The sequence below is a fragment of the Electrophorus electricus genome, chromosome 13, assembly GCF_041902795.1.
Source record: "Electrophorus electricus isolate QZ-2024a chromosome 13, ASM4190279v1, whole genome shotgun sequence".
Lineage (NCBI taxonomy): Eukaryota > Metazoa > Chordata > Actinopteri > Gymnotiformes > Gymnotidae > Electrophorus > Electrophorus electricus.
In genome coordinates this window covers 19,593,097-19,610,374 of record NC_137509.1, presented here as the reverse complement: position 1 = coordinate 19,610,374, position 17,278 = coordinate 19,593,097, and the positions used below count along the sequence as shown (strand labels likewise).

General features: G+C 36.5%; 18 pseudogenes; all 18 read right to left on the bottom strand.

The window, feature by feature from the left end:
• Positions 1-30: 30 nt before the first annotated feature.
• On the bottom strand, positions 31-149 carry LOC145648665 (5S ribosomal RNA; annotated as a pseudogene).
• An 884-nt stretch (positions 150-1,033) lies between these two features.
• Positions 1,034-1,152, bottom strand: LOC145643608 (5S ribosomal RNA; annotated as a pseudogene).
• Positions 1,153-1,943: 791 nt separating this feature from the next.
• Positions 1,944-2,062, bottom strand: LOC145650361 (5S ribosomal RNA; annotated as a pseudogene).
• A 352-nt stretch (positions 2,063-2,414) lies between these two features.
• On the bottom strand, positions 2,415-2,533 carry LOC145649178 (5S ribosomal RNA; annotated as a pseudogene).
• Positions 2,534-3,324: 791 nt separating this feature from the next.
• LOC145649177 (5S ribosomal RNA) lies at positions 3,325-3,443 on the bottom strand (annotated as a pseudogene).
• Positions 3,444-3,799: 356 nt separating this feature from the next.
• Positions 3,800-3,918, bottom strand: LOC145649582 (5S ribosomal RNA; annotated as a pseudogene).
• A 353-nt stretch (positions 3,919-4,271) lies between these two features.
• Positions 4,272-4,390, bottom strand: LOC145643606 (5S ribosomal RNA; annotated as a pseudogene).
• A 352-nt stretch (positions 4,391-4,742) lies between these two features.
• Positions 4,743-4,861, bottom strand: LOC145648785 (5S ribosomal RNA; annotated as a pseudogene).
• A 790-nt stretch (positions 4,862-5,651) lies between these two features.
• On the bottom strand, positions 5,652-5,770 carry LOC145647759 (5S ribosomal RNA; annotated as a pseudogene).
• A 1,105-nt stretch (positions 5,771-6,875) lies between these two features.
• Positions 6,876-6,994, bottom strand: LOC145648134 (5S ribosomal RNA; annotated as a pseudogene).
• Positions 6,995-8,099: 1,105 nt separating this feature from the next.
• LOC145648133 (5S ribosomal RNA) lies at positions 8,100-8,218 on the bottom strand (annotated as a pseudogene).
• Positions 8,219-9,323: 1,105 nt separating this feature from the next.
• Positions 9,324-9,442, bottom strand: LOC145648132 (5S ribosomal RNA; annotated as a pseudogene).
• A 555-nt stretch (positions 9,443-9,997) lies between these two features.
• LOC145649508 (5S ribosomal RNA) lies at positions 9,998-10,116 on the bottom strand (annotated as a pseudogene).
• A 352-nt stretch (positions 10,117-10,468) lies between these two features.
• LOC145650677 (5S ribosomal RNA) lies at positions 10,469-10,587 on the bottom strand (annotated as a pseudogene).
• A 666-nt stretch (positions 10,588-11,253) lies between these two features.
• LOC145646357 (5S ribosomal RNA) lies at positions 11,254-11,372 on the bottom strand (annotated as a pseudogene).
• Positions 11,373-12,810: 1,438 nt separating this feature from the next.
• Positions 12,811-12,929, bottom strand: LOC145649239 (5S ribosomal RNA; annotated as a pseudogene).
• A 1,544-nt stretch (positions 12,930-14,473) lies between these two features.
• On the bottom strand, positions 14,474-14,592 carry LOC145646356 (5S ribosomal RNA; annotated as a pseudogene).
• A 1,544-nt stretch (positions 14,593-16,136) lies between these two features.
• LOC145646355 (5S ribosomal RNA) lies at positions 16,137-16,255 on the bottom strand (annotated as a pseudogene).
• Positions 16,256-17,278: the final 1,023 nt, after the last annotated feature.

Below are 17,278 nucleotides of genomic sequence, written 5' to 3'. Positions count from 1 at the left end.
CTTGAAAGTAAATTAAAGTGATGCAAGAAAAGCTTACAGCACCTGGTATTCCTAGGTAGGGTCCCACCTCAGTACTATTCAGGCCCAAACTTGCTTAGCTTCCAAAGTCAGATGAGATTGGGCGTTCTCAAGCTGGTGTGGCCGTAAGCCTTAAACACTTACTCAAATTGCCTAATCATAGCAAATATGATCAAAGACCAATCTGACAATTTTTTTTATTAATCCCTGCACTTGACATTCTAGAATGTTATCTTGAATGTAATTAAATGATGCAATAAAAGCTTACAATACGGAGCTGGTATACGGAGGCACTAATTATTCACTGCACTTCAAATTTGAACATGATAGCTTGAACATAAATTAAAGGGATGCAAACAATCTTACAGCACCTGCTATTCCCTGGTACTAAAATATTTCTATTTAATCTGTACACTTCACATACAAGCTTGTCAGTTGCAGATTAAAGTAAAGTGATGCAACAAAAACTTACAGCATCTGCTATTCCCAGGTGCTAACAGATAGTTTTTTTAATTAATCACTGCATTTCACATCCTAGCATGTCATCTTGACAGTAAATTAAAGTGATGCAAGAGAAGCTTACAGCATCTCGTAGTCCAATGTGCTAACATATAGTTTTTTGATGAATCACTGCACTTCACATTCAGGCATGTAGGTTGGAGAGTAAATGAAAGTGATGCAAAAAAAACTTACAGCATCTGCTATTCCCAGGTGCTAACAGATAGTTTGAGTTAATTATTCACTGCACTTCAAATTTGAACATGATAGCTTGAACATAAATTAAAGGGATGCAATACAATCTTACAGCACCTGCTATTCCCTGGTACTAAAATATTTCTATTTAATCTGTACACTTCACATACAAGCTTGTCAGTTGCAGATTAAAGTAAAGTGATGCAACAAAAACTTACAGCATCTGCTATTCCCAGGTGCTAACAGATAGTTTTTTTTATTAATCACTGCACATCACATTTGAGCATGTCAGCTTGAAAGTAAATTAAAGTGATGCAAGAAAAGCTTACAGCACCTGGTATTCCTAGGTAGGGTCCCACCTCAGTAGTATCCAGGCCCAAACTTGCTTAGCTTCCAAGGTCAGATGAGATTGGGCTTGCTCAAACTGGTGTGGCCGTAAGCCTTAAACACTTACTCAAATTGCCTAATCATAGCAAATATGATCAAAGACCAATCTGACAATTTTTTTTATTAATCCCTGCACTTGACATTCTAGAATGTTATCTTGAATGTAAATTAAATGATGCAATAAAAGCTTACAACATCTGGTATACGGAGGCACTAACAGACAGTTTTTTGATGAATCACTGCACTTCACATTCAGGCATGTAGGTTGGAGAGTAAATGAAAGTGATGCAAAAAAAACTTACAGCATCTGCTATTCCCAGGTGCTAACAGATAGTTTGAGTTAATTATTCACTGCACTTCAAATTTGAACATGATAGCTTGAACATAAATTAAAGGGATGCAATACAATCTTACAGCACCTGCTATTCCCTGGTACTAAAATATTTCTATTTAATCTGTACACTTCACATACAAGCTTGTCAGTTGCAGATTAAAGTAAAGTGATGCAACAAAAACTTACAGCATTTGCTATTCCCAGGTGCTAACAGATAGTTTTTTTAATTAATCACTGCACTTCACATCCTAGCATGTCATCTTGAAAGTAAATTGAAGGGATGCAAGAGAAGCTTACAGCATCTCGTAGTCCAAGGTGCTAACAGATAGATTTTTGAGGAATCACTGCACTTCACATTCAGGCATGTGAGTTGGAGAGTAAATGAAAGTGATGCAAAAAAAACTTACAGCATCTGCTATTCCCAGGTGCTAACAGATAGTTTTTTTTATTAATCACTGCACATCACATTTGAGCATGTCAGCTTGAAAGTAAATTAAAGTGATGCAAGAAAAGCTTACAGCACCTGGTATTCCCAGGTAGGGTCCCACCTCAGTAGTATCCAGGCCCAAACTTGCTTAGCTTCCAAGGTCAGATGAGATTGGGCTTGCTCAAACTGGTGTGGCCGTAAGCCTTAAACACTTACTCAAATTGCCTAATCATAGCAAATATGATCAAAGACCAATCTGACAATTTTTTTTATTAATCCCTGCACTTGACATTCTAGAATGTTATCTTGAATGTAAATTAAATGATGCAATAAAAGCTTACAACATCTGGTATACGGAGGCACTAACAGACAGTTTTTTGATGAATCACTGCACTTCACATTCAGGCATGTGAGTTGGAGAGTAAATGAAAGTGATGCAAAAAAAACTTACAGCATCTGCTATTCCCAGGTGCTAACAGATAGTTTTTTATATTAATCACTGCACTTCACATTTGAGCATGTCAGCTTGAAAGTAAATTAAAGTGATGCAAGAAAAGCTTACAGCACCTGGTATTCCTAGGTAGGGTCCCACCTCAGTACTATCCAGGCCCAAACTTGCTTAGCTTCCAAGGTCAGAGGAGATTGGGCATTCTCAAGCTGGTGTGGCCGTAAGCCTTAAACACTTACACAAATTGCCTAATCATAGCAAATATGATCAAAGACCAATCTGACAATTTTTTTTATTAATCCCTGCACTTGACGTTCTAGAATGTTATCTTGAATGTAAATTAAATGATGCAATAAAAGCTTACAACATCTTGTATACGGAGGCACTAACAGACAGTTTTTTGATGAATCACTGCACTTCACATTCAGGCATGTGAGTTGGAGAGTAAATGGAAGTGATGCAAAAAAAACTTACATCATCTGCTATTCCCAGGTGCTAACAGATAGTTTGAGTTAATTATTCACTGCACTTCAAATTTGAACATGATAGCTTGAACATAAATTAAAGGGATGCAATACAATCTTACAGCACCTGCTATTCCCTGGTACTAAAATATTTCTATTTAATCTGTACACTTCACATACAAGCTTGTCAGTTGCAGATTAAAGTAAAGTGATGCAACAAAAACTTACAGCATCTGCTATTCCCAGGTGCTAACAGATAGTTTTTTTAATTAATCACTGCACTTCACATCCTAGCATGTCATCTTGAAAGTAAATTAAAGTGATGCAAGAGAAGCTTACAGCATCTCGTAGTCCAAGGTGCTAACAGATAGATTTTTGAGGAATCACTGCACTTCACATTCAGGCATGTGAGTTGGAGAGTAAATGAAAGTGATGCAAAAAAAACTTACAGCATCTGCTATTCCCAGGTGCTAACAGATAGTTTTTTTTATTAATCACTGCACTTCACATTTGAGCATGTCAGCTTGAAAGTAAATTAAAGTGATGCAAGAAAAGCTTACAGCACCTGGTATTCCTAGGTAGGGTCCCACCTCAGTACTATCCAGGCCCAAACTTGCTTAGCTTCCAAGGTCAGAGGAGATTGGGCATTCTCAAGCTGGTGTGGCCGTAAGCCTTAAACACTTACACAAATTGCCTAATCATAGCAAATATGATCAAAGACCAATCTGACAATTTTTTTTATTAATCCCTGCACTTGACATTCTAGAATGTTATCTTGATTGTAAATTAAATGATGCAATAAAAGCTTACAATACGGAGCTGGTATACGGAGGCAATAACAGACAGTTTTTTGATGAATCACTGCACTTCACATTCAGGCATGTGAGTTGGAGAGTAAATGAAAGTGATGCAAAAAAAACTTACAGCATCTGCTATTCCCAGGTGCTAATAGATGGTTTTTTTTATTAATCACTGCACTTCACATTTGAGCATGTCAGCTTGAAAGTAAATTAATGTGATGCAAGAAAAGCTTACAGCACCTGGTATTCCTAGGTAGGATCCCACATCAGTACTATCCAGGCCCAAACTTGCTTAGCTTCCAAGGTCAGATGAGATTGGGAATTCTCAAACTGGTGTGGCCGTAAGCCTTAAACACTTACTCAAATTGCCTAATCATAGCAAATATGATCAAAGACCAATCTGACAATTTTTTTTATTAATCCCTGCAATTGACATTCTAGAATGTTATCTTGAATGTAAATTAAATGATGCAATAAAAGCTTACAACATCTGGTATATGGAGGCACTAACAGACAGTTTTTTGATGAATCACTGCACTTCACATTCAGGCACGTGAGTTGGAGAGTAAATGAAAGTGATGCAAAAAAAACTTACAGCATCTGCTATTCCCAGGTGCTAACAGATAGTTTTTTTTTATTAATCACTGCACTTCACATTTGAGCATGTCAGCTTGAAAGTAAATTAAAGTGATGCAAGAAAAGCTTACAGCACCTGGTATTCCTAGGTAGGGTCCCACCTCAGTAGTATCCAGGCCCAAACTTGCTTAGCTTCCAAGGTCAGATGAGATTGGGCTTGCTCAAACTGGTGTGGCCGTAAGCCTTAAACACTTACTCAAATTGCCTAATCATAGCAAATATGATCAAAGACCAATCTGACAATTTTTTTTATTAATCCCTGCACTTGACATTCTAGAATGTTATCTTGAATGTAAATTAAATGATGCAATAAAAGCTTACAACATCTGGTATATGGAGGCACTAACAGACAGTTTTTTGATGAATCACTGCACTTCACATTCAGGCATGTGAGTTGGAGAGTAAATGAAAGTGATGCAAAAAAAACTTACAGCATCTGCTATTCCCAGGTGCTAACAGATAGTTTTTTATATTAATCACTGCACTTCACATTTGAGCATGTCAGCTTGAAAGTAAATTAAAGTGATGCAAGAAAAGCTTACAGCACCTGGTATTCCTAGGTAGGGTCCCACCTCAGTACTATCCAGGCCCAAACTTGCTTAGCTTCCAAGTTCAGAGGAGATTGGGCATTCTCAAGCTGGTGTGGCCATAAGCCTTAAACACTTACACAAATTGCCTAATCATAGCAAATATGATCAAAGACCAATCTGACAATTTTTTTTATTAATCCCTGCACTTGACGTTCTAGAATGTTATCTTGAATGTAAATTAAATGATGCAATAAAAGCTTACAACATCTTGTATACGGAGGCACTAACAGACAGTTTTTTGATGAATCACTGCACTTCACATTCAGGCATGTGAGTTGGAGAGTAAATGAAAGTGATGCAAAAAAAACTTACATCATCTGCTATTCCCAGGTGCTAACAGATAGTTTGAGTTAATTATTCACTGCACTTCAAATTTGAACATGATAGCTTGAAAATAAATTAAAGGGATGCAAACAATCTTACAGCACCTGCTATTCCCTGGTACTAAAATATTTCTATTTAATCTGTACACTTCACATACAAGCTTGTCAGTTGCAGATTAAATTAAAGTGATGCAACAAAAACTTACAGCATCTGCCATTCCCAGGTGCTAACAGATAGTTTTTTTAATTAATCACTGCACTTCACATCCTAGCATGTCATCTTGAAAGTAAATTAAAGTGATGCAAGAGAAGCTGACAGCATCTCGTAGTCCAAGGTGCTAACAGATAGATTTTTGAGGAATCACTGCACTTCACATTCAGGCATGTGAGTTGGAGAGTAAATGAAAGTGATGCAAAAAAAACTTACAGCATCTGCTATTCCCAGGTGCTAACAGATAGTTTTTTTTATTAATCACTGCACTTCACATTTGAGCATGTCAGCTTGAAAGTAAATTAAAGTGATGCAAGAAAAGCTTACAGCACCTGGTATTCCTAGGTAGGGTCCCACCTCAGTACTATTCAGGCCCAAACTTGCTTAGCTTCCAAGGTCAGATGAGATTGGGCGTTCTCAAACTGGTGTGGCCGTAAGCCTTAAACACTTACTCAAATTGCCTAATCATAGCAAATATGATCAAAGACCAATCTGACAATTTTTTTTATTAATCCCTGCACTTGACATTCTAGAATGTTATCTTGAATGTAATTAAATGATGCAATAAAAGCTTACAATACGGAGCTGGTATACGGAGGCACTAATTATTCACTGCACTTCAAATTTGAACATGATAGCTTGAACATAAATTAAAGGGATGCAAACAATCTTACAGCACCTGCTATTCCCTGGTACTAAAATATTTCTATTTAATCTGTACACTTCACATACAAGCTTGTCAGTTGCAGATTAAAGTAAAGTGATGCAACAAAAACTTACAGCATCTGCTATTCCCAGGTGCTAACAGATAGTTTTTTTAATTAATCACTGCACTTCACATCCTAGCATGTCATCTTGAAAGTAAATTAAAGTGATGCAAGAGAAGCTTACAGCATCTCGTAGTCCAAGGTACTAACAGATAGATTTTTGAGGAATCACTGCACTTCACATTCAGGCATGTGAGTTGGAGAGTAAATGAAAGTGATGCAAAAAAAACTTACAGCATCTGCTATTCCCAGGTGCTAACAGATAGTTTGAGTTAATTATTCACTGCACTTCAAATTTGAACATGATAGCTTGAACATAAATTAAAGGGATGCAATACAATCTTACAGCACCTGCTATTCCCTGGTACTAAAATATTTCTATTTAATCTGTACACTTCACATACAAGCTTGTCAGTTGCAGATTAAAGTAAAGTGATGCAACAAAAACTTACAGCATTTGCTATTCCCAGGTGCTAACAGATAGTTTTTTTAATTAATCACTGCACTTCACATCCTAGCATGTCATCTTGAAAGTAAATTAAAGTGATGCAAGAGAAGCTTACAGCATCTCGTAGTCCAAGGTGCTAACAGATAGATTTTTGAGGAATCACTGCACTTCACATTCAGGCATGTGAGTTGGAGAGTAAATGAAAGTGATGCAAAAAAAACTTACAGCATCTGCTATTCCCAGGTGCTAACAGATAGTTTTTTTTATTAATCACTGCACTTCACATTTGAGCATGTCAGCTTGAAAGTAAATTAAAGTGATGCAAGAAAAGCTTACAGCACCTGGTATTCCTAGGTAGGGTCCCACCTCAGTACTATTCAGGCCCAAACTTGCTTAGCTTCCAAGGTCAGATGAGATTGGGCGTTCTCAAGCTGGTGTGGCCGTAAGACTTAAACACTTACTCAAATTGCCTAATCATAGCAAATATGATCAAAGACCAATCTGACAATTTTTTTTATTAATCCCTGCAATTGACATTCTAGAATGTTATCTTGAATGTAATTAAATGATGCAATAAAAGCTTACAATATGGAGCTGGTATACGGAGGCACTAATTATTCACTGCACTTCAAATTTGAACATGATAGCTTGAACATAAATTAAAGGGATGCAAACAATCTTACAGCACCTGCTATTCCCTGGTACTAAAATATTTCTATTTAATCTGTACACTTCACATACAAGCTTGTCAGTTGCAGATTAAAGTAAAGTGATGCAACAAAAACTTACAGCATTTGCTATTCCCAGGTGCTAACAGATAGTTTTTTTAATTAATCACTGCACTTCACATCCTAGCATGTCATCTTGAAAGTAAATTAAAGTGATGCAAGAGAAGCTTACAGCATCTCGTAGTCCAATGTGCTAACATATAGTTTTTTGATGAATCACTACACTTCACATTCAGGCATGTGAGTTGGAGAGTAAATGAAAGTGATGCAAAAAAAACTTACAGCATCTGCTATTCCCAGGTGCTAACAGATAGTTTGAGTTAATTATTCACTGCACTTCAAATTTGAACATGATAGCTTGAACATAAATTAAAGGGATGCAATACAATCTTACAGCACCTGCTATTCCCTGGTACTAAAATATTTCTATTTAATCTGTACACTTCACATACAAGCTTGTCAGTTGCAGATTAAAGTAAAGTGATGCAACAAAAACTTACAGCATTTGCTATTCCCAGGTGCTAACAGATAGTTTTTTTAATTAATCACTGCACTTCACATCCTAGCATGTCATCTTGAAAGTAAATTAAAGTGATGCAAGAGAAGCTTACAGCATCTCGTAGTCCAAGGTGCTAACAGATAGATTTTTGAGGAATCACTGCACTTCACATTCAGGCATGTGAGTTGGAGAGTAAATGAAAGTGATGCAAAAAAAACTTACAGCATCTGCTATTCCCAGGTGCTAACAGATAGTTTTTTTTATTAATCACTGCACTTCACATTTGAGCATGTCAGCTTGAAAGTAAATTAAAGTGATGCAAGAAAAGCTTACAGCACCTGGTATTCCTAGGTAGGGTCCCACCTCAGTACTATTCAGGCCCAAACTTGCTTAGCTTCCAAGGTCAGATGAGATTGGGCGTTCTCAAGCTGGTGTGGCCGTAAGACTTAAACACTTACTCAAATTGCCTAATCATAGCAAATATGATCAAAGACCAATCTGACAATTTTTTTTATTAATCCCTGCAATTGACATTCTAGAATGTTATCTTGAATGTAATTAAATGATGCAATAAAAGCTTACAATATGGAGCTGGTATACGGAGGCACTAATTATTCACTGCACTTCAAATTTGAACATGATAGCTTGAACATAAATTAAAGGGATGCAAACAATCTTACAGCACCTGCTATTCCCTGGTACTAAAATATTTCTATTTAATCTGTACACTTCACATACAAGCTTGTCAGTTGCAGATTAAAGTAAAGTGATGCAACAAAAACTTACAGCATTTGCTATTCCCAGGTGCTAACAGATAGTTTTTTTAATTAATCACTGCACTTCACATCCTAGCATGTCATCTTGAAAGTAAATTAAAGTGATGCAAGAGAAGCTTACAGCATCTCGTAGTCCAATGTGCTAACATATAGTTTTTTGATGAATCACTACACTTCACATTCAGGCATGTGAGTTGGAGAGTAAATGAAAGTGATGCAAAAAAAACTTACAGCATCTGCTATTCCCAGGTGCTAACAGATAGTTTGAGTTAATTATTCACTGCACTTCAAATTTGAACATGATAGCTTGAACATAAATTAAAGGGATGCAATACAATCTTACAGCACCTGCTATTCCCTGGTACTAAAATATTTCTATTTAATCTGTACACTTCACATACAAGCTTGTCAGTTGCAGATTAAAGTAAAGTGATGCAACAAAAACTTACAGCATTTGCTATTCCCAGGTGCTAACAGATAGTTTTTTTAATTAATCACTGCACTTCACATCCTAGCATGTCATCTTGAAAGTAAATTAAAGTGATGCAAGAGAAGCTTACAGCATCTCGTAGTCCAAGGTGCTAACAGATAGATTTTTGAGGAATCACTGCACTTCACATTCAGGCATGTGAGTTGGAGAGTAAATGAAAGTGATGCAAAAAAAACTTACAGCATCTGCTATTCCCAGGTGCTAACAGATAGTTTTTTTTATTAATCACTGCACTTCACATTTGAGCATGTCAGCTTGAAAGTAAATTAAAGTGATGCAAGAAAAGCTTACAGCACCTGGTATTCCTAGGTAGGGTCCCACCTCAGTACTATTCAGGCCCAAACTTGCTTAGCTTCCAAGGTCAGATGAGATTGGGCGTTCTCAAGCTGGTGTGGCCGTAAGACTTAAACACTTACTCAAATTGCCTAATCATAGCAAATATGATCAAAGACCAATCTGACAATTTTTTTTATTAATCCCTGCAATTGACATTCTAGAATGTTATCTTGAATGTAATTAAATGATGCAATAAAAGCTTACAATATGGAGCTGGTATACGGAGGCACTAATTATTCACTGCACTTCAAATTTGAACATGATAGCTTGAACATAAATTAAAGGGATGCAAACAATCTTACAGCACCTGCTATTCCCTGGTACTAAAATATTTCTATTTAATCTGTACACTTCACATACAAGCTTGTCAGTTGCAGATTAAAGTAAAGTGATGCAACAAAAACTTACAGCATCTGCTATTCCCAGGTGCTAACAGATAGTTTTTTTAATTAGTCACTGCATTTCACATCCTAGCATGTCATCTTGACAGTAAATTAAAGTGATGCAAGAGAAGCTTACAGCATCTCGTAGTCCAATGTGCTAACATATAGTTTTTTGATGAATCACTGCACTTCACATTCAGGCATGTGAGTTGGAGAGTAAATGAAAGTGATGCAAAAAAAACTTACAGCACCTGGTATTCCTAGGTAGGGTCCCACCTCAGTACTATCCAGGCCCAAACTTGCTTAGCTTCCAAGGTCAGATGAGATTGGGCATTCTCAAACTGGTGTGGCCGTAAGCCTTAAACACTTACTCAAATTGCCTAATCATAGCAAATATGATCAAAGACCAATCTGACAATTTTTTTTATTAATCCCTGCAATTGACATTCTAGAATGTTATCTTGAATGTAAATTAAATGATGCAATAAAAGCTTACAACATCTGGTATACGGAGGAACTAACAGACAGTTTTTTGATGAATCACTGCACTTCACATTCAGGCACGTGAGTTGGAGAGTAAATGAAAGTGATGCAAAAAAAACTTACAGCATCTGCTATTCCCAGGTGCTAACAGATAGTTTTTTTTATTAATCACTGCACTTCACATTTGAGCATGTCAGCTTGAAAGTAAATTAAAGTGATGCAAGAAAAGCTTACAGCACCTGGTATTCCTAGGTAAGGTCCCACCTCAGTAGTATCCAGGCCCAAACTTGCTTAGCTTCCAAGGTCAGATGAGATTGGGCGTGCTCAAACTGGTGTGGCCGTAAGCCTCAAACACTTACTCAAATTGCCTAATCATAGCAAATATGATCAAAGACCAATCTGACAATTTTTTTTATTAATCCCTGCAATTGACATTCTAGAATGTTATCTTGAATGTAATTAAATGATGCAATAAAAGCTTACAATACGGAGCTGGTATACGGAGGCACTAATTATTCACTGCACTTCAAATTTGAACATGATAGCTTGAACATAAATTAAAGGGATGCAAACAATCTTACAGCACCTGCTATTCCCTGGTACTAAAATATTTCTATTTAATCTGTACACTTCACATACAAGCTTGTCAGTTGCAGATTAAAGTAAAGTGATGCAACAAAAACTTACAGCATCTGCTATTCCCAGGTGCTAACAGATAGTTTTTTTAATTAATCACTGCACTTCACATCCTAGCATGTCATCTTGAAAGTAAATTAAAGTGATGCAAGAGAAGCTTACAGCATCTCGTAGTCCAAGGTGCTAACAGATAGATTTTTGAGGAATCACTGCACTTCACATTCAGGCATGTGAGTTGGAGAGTAAATGAAAGTGATGCAAAAAAAACTTACAGCATCTGCTATTCCCAGGTGCTAACAGATAGTTTTTTTTATTAATCACTGCACTTCACATTTGAGCATGTCAGCTTGAAAGTAAATTAAAGTGATGCAAGAAAAGCTTACAGCACCTGGTATTCCTAGGTAGGGTCCCACCTCAGTACTATTCAGGCCCAAACTTGCTTAGCTTCCAAGGTCAGATGAGATTGGGCGTTCTCAAGCTGGTGTGGCCGTAAGCCTTAAACACTTACTCAAATTGCCTAATCATAGCAAATATGATCAAAGACCAATCTGACAATTTTTTTTATTAATCCCTGCACTTGACATTCTAGAATGTTATCTTGAATGTAATTAAATGATGCAATAAAAGCTTACAATACGGAGCTGGTATACTGAGGCACTAATTATTCACTGCACTTCAAATTTGAACATGATAGCTTGAACATAAATTAAAGGGATGCAAACAATTTTACAGCACCTGCTATTCCCTGGTACTAAAATATTTCTATTTAATCTGTACACTTCACATACAAGCTTGTCAGTTGCAGATTAAAGTAAAGTGATGCAACAAAAACTTACAGCATTTGCTATTCCCAGGTGCTAACAGATAGTTTTTATAATTAATCACTGCACTTCACATCCTAGCATGTCATCTTGAAAGTAAATTAAAGTGATGCAAGAGAAGCTTACAGCATCTCGTAGTCCAAGGTACTAACAGATAGATTTTTGAGGAATCACTGCACTTCACATTCAGGCATGTGAGTTGGAGAGTAAATGAAAGTGATGCAAAAAAAACTTACAGCATCTGCTATTCCCAGGTGCTAACAGATAGTTTGAGTTAATTATTCACTGCACTTCAAATTTGAACATGATAGCTTGAACATAAATTAAAGGGATGCAATACAATCTTACAGCACCTGCTATTCCCAGGTGCTAACAGATAGTTTTTTTTATTAATCACTGCACTTCACATTTGAGCATGTCAGCTTGAAAGTAAATTAAAGTGATGCAAGAGAAGCTTACAGCATCTCGTAGTCCAAGGTGCTAACAGATAGATTTTTGAGGAATCACTGCACTTCACATTCAGGCATGTGAGTTGGAGAGTAAATGAAAGTGATGCAAAAAAAACTTACAGCATCTGCTATTCCCAGGTGCTAACAGATAGTTTGAGTTAATTATTCACTGCACTTCAAATTTGAACATGATAGCTTGAACATAAATTAAAGGGATGCAATACAATCTTACAGCACCTGCTATTCCCTGGTACTAAAATATTTCTATTTAATCTGTACACTTCACATACAAGCTTGTCAGTTGCAGATTAAAGTAAAGTGATGCAACAAAAACTTACAGCATTTGCTATTCCCAGGTGCTAACAGATAGTTTTTTTAATTAATCACTGCACTTCACATCCTAGCATGTCATCTTGAAAGTAAATTAAAGTGATGCAAGAGAAGCTTACAGCATCTCGTAGTCCAAGGTGCTAACAGATAGATTTTTGAGGAATCACTGCACTTCACATTCAGGCATGTGAGTTGGAGAGTAAATGAAAGTCATGCAAAAAAAACTTACAGCATCTGCTATTCCCAGGTGCTAACAGATAGTTTTTTTTATTAATCACTGCACTTCACATTTGAGCATGTCAGCTTGAAAGTAAATTAAAGTGATGCAAGAAAAGCTTACAGCACCTGGTATTCCTAGGTATGGTCCCACCTCAGTACTATTCAGGCCCAAACTTGCTTAGCTTCCAAGGTCAGATGAGATTGGGCGTTCTCAAGCTGGTGTGGCCGTAAGCCTTAAACACTTACTCAAATTGCCTAATCATAGCAAATATGATCAAAGACCAATCTGACAATTTTTTTTATTAATCCCTGCACTTGACATTCTAGAATGTTATCTTGAATGTAATTAAATGATGCAATAAAAGCTTACAATACGGAGCTGGTATACTGAGGCACTAATTATTCACTGCACTTCAAATTTGAACATGATAGATTGAACATAAATTAAAGGGATGCAAACAATCTTACAGCACCTGCTATTCCCTGGTACTAAAATATTTCTATTTAATCTGTACACTTCACATACAAGCTTGTCAGTTGCAGATTAAAGTAAAGTGATGCAACAAAAACTTACAGCATCTGCTATTCCCAGGTGCTAACAGATAGTTTTTTTAATTAATCACTGCATTTCACATCCTAGCATGTCATCTTGACAGTAAATTAAAGTGATGCAAGAGAAGCTTACAGCATCTCGTAGTCCAATGTGCTAACATATAGTTTTTTGATGAATCACTGCACTTCACATTCAGGCATGTGAGTTGGAGAGTAAATGAAAGTGATGCAAAAAAAACTTACAGCATCTGCTATTCCCAGGTGCTAACAGATAGTTTGAGTTAATTATTCACTGCACTTCAAATTTGAACATGATAGCTTGAACATAAATTAAAGGGATGCAATACAATCTTACAGCACCTGCTATTCCCTGGTACTAAAATATTTCTATTTAATCTGTACACTTCACATACAAGCTTGTCAGTTGCAGATTAAAGTAAAGTGATGCAACAAAAACTTACAGCATTTGCTATTCCCAGGTGCTAACAGATAGTTTTTTTAATTAATCACTGCACTTCACATCCTAGCATGTCATCTTGAAAGTAAATTAAAGTGATGCAAGAGAAGCTTACAGCATCTCGTAGTCCAAGGTGCTAATAGATAGATTTTTGAGGAATCACTGCACTTCACATTCAGGCATGTGAGTTGGAGAGTAAATGAAAGTGATGCAAAAAAAACTTACAGCATCTGCTATTCCCAGGTGCTAACAGATAGTTTGAGTTAATTATTGACTGCACTTCAAATTTAAACATGATAGCTTGAACATAAATTAAAGGGATGCAATACAATCTTACAGCACCTGCTATTCCCTGGTACTAAAATATTTCTATTTAATCTGTACACTTCACATACAAGCTTGTCAGTTGCCGATTAAAGTAAAGTGATGCAACAAAAACTTACAGCATTTGCTATTCCCAGGTGCTAACAGATAGTTTTTTTAATTAATCACTGCACTTCACATCCTAGCATGTCATCTTGAAAGTAAATTAAAGTGATGCAAGAGAAGCTTACAGCATCTCGTAGTCCAAGGTGCTAACAGATAGATTTTTGAGGAATCACTGCACTTCACATTCAGGCATGTGAGTTGGAGAGTAAATGAAAGTGATGCAAAAAAAACTTACAGCATCTGCTATTCCCAGGTGCTAACAGATAGTTTTTTTTATTAATCACTGCACTTCACATTTGAGCATGTCAGCTTGAAAGTAAATTAAAGTGATGCAAGAAAAGCTTACAGCACCTGGTATTCCTAGGTAGGGTCCCACCTCAGTACTATTCAGGCCCAAACTTGCTTAGCTTCCAAGGTCAGATGAGATTGGGCGTTCTCAAGCTGGTGTGGCCGTAAGCCTTAAACACTTACTCAAATTGCCTAATCATAGCAAATATGATCAAAGACCAATCTGACAATTTTTTTTATTAATCCCTGCACTTGACATTCTAGAATGTTATCTTGAATGTAATTAAATGATGCAATAAAAGCTTACAATACGGAGCTGGGATACTGAGGCACTAATTATTCACTGCACTTCAAATTTGAACATGATAGATTGAACATAAATTAAAGGGATGCAAACAATCTTACAGCACCTGCTATTCCCTGGTACTAAAATATTTCTATTTAATCTGTACACTTCACATACAAGCTTGTCAGTTGCAGATTAAAGTAAAGTGATGCAACAAAAACTTACAGCATCTGCTATTCCCAGGTGCTAACAGATAGTTTTTTTAATTAATCACTGCATTTCACATCCTAGCATGTCATCTTGACAGTAAATTAAAGTGATGCAAGAGAAGCTTACAGCATCTCGTAGTCCAATGTGCTAACATATAGTTTTTTGATGAATCACTGCACTTCACATTCAGGCATGTGAGTTGGAGAGTAAATGAAAGTGATGCAAAAAAAACTTACAGCATCTGCTATTCCCAGGTGCTAACAGATAGTTTGAGTTAATTATTCACTGCACTTCAAATTTGAACATGATAGCTTGAACATAAATTAAAGGGATGCAATACAATCTTACAGCACCTGCTATTCCCTGGTACTAAAATATTTCTATTTAATCTGTACACTTCACATACAAGCTTGTCAGTTGCCGATTAAAGTAAAGTGATGCAACAAAAACTTACAGCATTTGCTATTCCCAGGTGCTAACAGATAGTTTTTTTAATTAATCACTGCACTTCACATCCTAGCATGTCATCTTGAAAGTAAATTAAAGTGATTCAAGAGAAGCTTACAGCATCTCGTAGTCCAATGTGCTAACATATAGTTTTTTGATGAATCACTGCACTTCACATTCAGGCATGTGAGTTGGAGAGTAAATGAAAGTGATGCAAAAAAAACTTACAGCATCTGCTATTCCCAGGTGCTAACAGATAGTTTGAGTTAATTATTCACTGCACTTCAAATTTGAACATGATAGCTTGAACATAAATTAAAGGGATGCAATACAATCTTACAGCACCTGCTATTCCCTGGTACTAAAATATTTCTATTTAATCTGTACACTTCACATACAAGCTTGTCAGTTGCAGATTAAAGTAAAGTGATGCAACAAAAACTTACAGCATTTGCTATTCCCAGGTGCTAACAGATAGTTTTTTTAATTAATCACTGCACTTCACATCCTAGCATGTCATCTTGAAAGTAAATTAAAGTGATGCAAGAGAAGCTTACAGCATCTCGTAGTCCAAGGTGCTAACAGATAGATTTTTGAGGAATCACTGAACTTCACATTCAGGCATGTGAGTTGGAGAGTAAATGAAAGTGATGCAAAAAAAACTTACAGCATCTGCTATTCCCAGGTGCTAACAGATAGTTTTTTTTATTAATCACTGCACTTCACATTTGAGCATGTCAGCTTGAAAGTAAATTAAAGTGATGCAAGAAAAGCTTACAGCACCTGGTATTCCTAGGTAGGGTCCCACCTCAGTACTATTCAGGCCCAAACTTGCTTAGCTTCCAAGGTCAGATGAGATTGGGCGTTCTCAAGCTGGTGTGGCCGTAAGCCTTAAACACTTACTCAAATTGCCTAATCATAGCAAATATGATCAAAGACCAATCTGACAATTTTTTTTATTAATCCCTGCACTTGACATTCTAGAATGTTATCTTGAATGTAATTAAATGATGCAATAAAAGCTTACAATACGGAGCTGGGATACTGAGGCACTAATTATTCACTGCACTTCAAATTTGAACATGATAGATTGAACATAAATTAAAGGGATGCAAACAATCTTACAGCACCTGCTATTCCCTGGTACTAAAATATTTCTATTTAATCTGTACACTTCACATACAAGCTTGTCAGTTGCAGATTAAAGTAAAGTGATGCAACAAAAACTTACAGCATCTGCTATTCCCAGGTGCTAACAGATAGTTTTTTTAATTAATCACTGCATTTCACATCCTAGCATGTCATCTTGACAGTAAATTAAAGTGATGCAAGAGAAGCTTACAGCATCTCGTAGTCCAATGTGCTAACATATAGTTTTTTGATGAATCACTGCACTTCACATTCAGGCATGTGAGTTGGAGAGTAAATGAAAGTGATGCAAAAAAAACTTACAGCATCTGCTATTCCCAGGTGCTAACAGATAGTTTGAGTTAATTATTCACTGCACTTCAAATTTGAACATGATAGCTTGAACATAAATTAAAGGGATGCAATACAATCTTACAGCACCTGCTATTCCCTGGTACTAAAATATTTCTATTTAATCTGTACACTTCACATACAAGCTTGTCAGTTGCCGATTAAAGTAAAGTGATGCAACAAAAACTTACAGCATTTGCTATTCCCAGGTGCTAACAGATAGTTTTTTTAATTAATCACTGCACTTCACATCCTAGCATGTCATCTTGAAAGTAAATTAAAGTGATTCAAGAGAAGCTTACAGCATCTCGTAGTCCAATGTGCTAACATATAGTTTTTTGATGAATCACTGCACTTCACATTCAGGCATGTGAGTTGGAGAGTAAATGAAAGTGATGCAAAAAAAACTTACAGCATCTGCTATTCCCAGGTGC